Here is a 4,152-nt window from a genome sequence, read left to right on the forward strand (position 1 = left end):
GAGAATGCCCAGTGCCCCGAGAATGCCCAGTGCCCTGAGAATGCCCAGTGCCCCGAGAATGTCCAGTGCCCTGAGAATGCCTAGTGCCCTGAGAACGCCCAGTGCCCTGAGAATGCCCAGTGCCCTGAGAACGCCCAGTGCCCTGAGAATGCCCAGTGCCCTGAGAACGCCCAGTGCCCTGAGAATGCCCAGTGCCCCAGAACGCCCAGTGCCCTGAGAACGCCCAGTGCCCTGAGAACGCCCAGTGCCCTGAGAACGTCCAGTGCCCTGAGAATGCCCAGTGCCCTGAGAATGCCCAGTGCCCTGAGAATGCCCAGTGCCCTGAGAATGTCCAGTTCCCTGAGAATGCCCAGTGCCCCGAGAACGTCCAGTGCCCTGAGAATGTCCAGTGCCCCGAGAATGCCCAGTGCCCTGAGAATGCCCAGTGCTCTGAGAATGCCCAGTGCTCTGAGAATGCCCAGTGCCCCAGGACACCCAGTGCCCTGAGAATGTCCAGTGCCCTGAGAATGCCCAGTACGCAGCGTTAAGCATGAGCTGTTGCCCTGGCCGATCAGTGTGTATTCAATAAACCATCCCTGTCTGACTGAGATCGGTGTTCCAGTGGTTTGTGGAGTGACTCCTGGACCCCAAAGGTTATTATGCAGTAACGGTGTAAGCCAGTAATTAAAACTGAACTAAATGAACCAGAATTTGCCAGATTAGCAAGGTTGCCGGGGTTATCTGGCAAGCTGCCACCTTTGCACGTGTTAAAGCTTGTCAACTTGCTTTTCAGTGGATTGTGACATGGAAAGAGACACGTCTATGTTTCTGGCATAGCACACTCATGACAGGGGCAAGTTTGGTAATACCATGTTACCAGGAAAACCATGGCTTCCTTTTGCGTCTCTTAGTCTTGCTAATATTTTTTTTTTTTTGCTTGCTTGCTAATAAAATAATTTTAAGATGGATTCAGAAGGAAGCTCAGAGGACAGTTTTATTAGAATCTGAGAAAAAACTAGGGTAGGGACCATGTGAATCCTGACAATTACCTGGAGATGAGGAAAAGAGAAAGTCACACTTTGCAGTGTTAGAGTCTGAGAAAGCTGGCAAGCAGCTTTGTGGGTGGTGGTGGGAAGGTGGGGATGGGGGGTACTTCAAAATAGCTGAGAAACCCTTGGGTTGTTTGGAAAAGCATGCCCACGCTTCAGCCAGAATTTGGAAGAAAAAGTCGTAAAGAAGGAAAAAAGGAAGTGTTGTAATTCAGACCTTCATAAGGGGCTGAGGCGCATATTTTACATATTAAAGCAGACCTGGCCTCCAAGTTCTCCCAGCATCCCTCAGTCCCTACTTGGCATAACCTGCCCTCTACCCCTAGAGACACTGCCCTACATAATCTAGACATTTTGGTTTCTCTCTCACACACACCCCTGCCCCCTCTCCATTTTCTCACTCTTTGTCTTCCCCTTCCCCTCTGTGTCTCTCCCGATGGCAACTTCCCGAGTTCCTTGGGACCAGTGAACAGGCCTGAGAGCCGCTTCCCAATAAACTGGCTTTATATACTCCCACCATTGGCTCATTTCGCTGGCAGAGAAATAATATCAGCAAAGTTTCACTATTTTGAGTTAGAGAAGCAGCAGGGCAGTGAGCTGTGAGCCCTGAGGGGTGGGGCCTCCGGGAAGGAAAAAAGGTTTTAACGAGAGCAATCACCCGGGGCAGGCACACACACTATGTAGTTTGGAATGTCACATCTCTACCCACAGCTACAGGAAGAAGTAGGTTTTCTTTAATGACCTCAACAAAATCCAGATACCTATAATTTCTACAGGACAATTTAAGTCACAAGGAGCCGATCTGATGCTTAGTTGTAGTGTTACCAGGGAAACGGGTGGGAGGAGGTCCATCTTCGATCGCTTCCTAGCTGGCTCATGTCTATCTAGCAACGAGTTCTCTACCAGCATCGACGTTCTCATCCGAGTCAGAAGTCTGTGGAAAGCCTTGCCTGCACTTTTACAGCCACAGGGTTTATTACCATCGGTTCTCAAGTGGATCCAAGCGTGACGCTCCGGTAAAGGTGCCCCCACATCCCTCACACTGACGGCGTTCCCCAGCAATATGAAATATCTGACGAGCAAGTGATAAGTTGACGGTCACTGCCCAAAGGCTCCTCACGGTCTTAGCATTCAGAGAGTTTCTCCACCTGTGTGGGCTCTCACACCTCACAAGGCTTGAACCTCATCGGAAGGCCTTTCCGTGTTCTTCCCATGGAAGAGCTTTCTCGTGAGTGTGGGCTTTCCCTTGTTGAGTGGGAGGACCAGTGGGACTGACGCCTTCCCGAGTCCTTCACACTGCTGTGGTTTCTCACCAGTGTGAGCTCTTCCACACGGAGTGAGACTTGATCCATAATCAAAGGTCTTCCCGTGGTCCTTACATTTATAGGTTCTCTCACCCGTGTGAAGTAGCTGGCATCTCATAAGGCAATGGTCACTACCGAAGCCCCACCCAGTCTTGGCATTCATAGAGTTTCTCACTAGTGTGGCTTTCTGTGGTCTAACAAGTCTCGAACCATAGCTAGAGGCTTTACCCCATTCCTTACATTCATGATGTTTCTTGCCAGTATGGGTTCTTTCCATGTCTCACAAACTTCATCCACAATTAAGACCTTCCCTCATTCCTTAAATCCACGTATAGGTTTTCTTACCGCTGTGAACTGCAGGATGTCAAGCGAGTTGATGACGCCAACAGAAAGCCGTTCCCCACAGTCTGACAATCATAAGGTCTCTCGGCCGGTGTGGGTTTCCCAATGCTGTGGAAGTCGGCTGCTGGAACGGAAGCCTCGCCCACATTCTTTAGACGGACGAGGCTCTCACCTGGATGAACTATTTCATGTTTATTTAGCAAGGATGAGGCCCCACAAAGGACCTCCTCACGTTCCTAAGGTGTTTTCAAATCAATATGAATTTTCTGCTGATCAGATGACAGATGCAACCAAAGGCCTCTCCACACTCCGAGATCCTGAGGCTTCCTCGCCAGTACGACATCGCTGATGAGCAATAAGATGTAGGAGTCCTAAAAGAGCTTAGTTCTTCCCACGGTCCTTACTTTCAAAGCATGTTTTGCCCAGGAGTTCCCTTTTTTTTGGTACACGTTTTTTGTCCGAGCCACAGCCTCCCCACACTCCTTATTCAAGAGGACTTCTCCCCACTAAGGATTCTTTCCTTTGAAGGAAATGTATTCTTTTCTGTACTCTTCTGGATCTGCCTTCACTCTTCCCGTTATTTCTGAAAGTGAGTGTCTCATGGCCAAGGGCTTTATTTTCTTTTGTCCCCGCCCCCCTTGGGATTTAGTTCAAAACTGTTCCTTTCTGAAGATACACCTTTCGTCTCTTATGTTGACTCCAAATCTGTAAAAGTAAGGGAAAAAAAAATCATTTCCTTCACAAGGAAAAAATATCTAGTGGTAACAGTGAAACCAGACAGAAGACGGAGTGACAGCTGAAATCTGTCCCAATGAAGTCGGTAACTTGATCGGGAGACTTATCAAACTCATTGCTGACAGCGAGGCTCTGCCCTGTTCTACAAACCCAGACCTGCACACGGGGAGGGTGTGCCTGCAAGAGCTGAGTTTCCTACCCCCCCTCCAAAAAAAGCCACACCCGAGTTAAACACTACAGCTAATCAAACCTTCAACGATTTCAAGAGTTGGAATGTTTGCAAGAGGAATGGAATGCCCAGAGCCCAGTTATCACGGCCAATCTTAGCCTCCTGAATAGCCACGTGTTGCTTAAATCTGTGTGGGATTTGACTTCTTTGGGACTGTTTGATAAATGCCTTAGGAACATACAAACAGACCGGTAGCTTCCACTAACCTAAAGGTTGACAATCTAATGTCGTTTGATAGCACCCGAGGCCTGCAGCAGAAATTCCCCTGGCTTTACTGACACCTCCCACCCCCACCCCTCATGTTTCTGCCATTTGAAGTGTCTCAATTTATGGTTTTCATTATTCTGTTACTCTAATAACTTGATGAAACTGTTATTCTGGATCATGGTGTCTAGCATAAATGTTCCTGAGCTGTGGTCACTCATATTTGACTTCAGAATAAACTCTCTCTTAATTCTCTTTAGATAAAAGCTGAGTGTGTGTGAGAGAGAAGAGAGGAGAGCGGGGAGGGGGG

The sequence above is a fragment of the Grammomys surdaster genome, unplaced genomic scaffold (genome assembly GCF_004785775.1).
Source record: "Grammomys surdaster isolate TR1022 unplaced genomic scaffold, NIH_TR_1.0 804, whole genome shotgun sequence".
NCBI lineage: Eukaryota > Metazoa > Chordata > Mammalia > Rodentia > Muridae > Grammomys > Grammomys surdaster.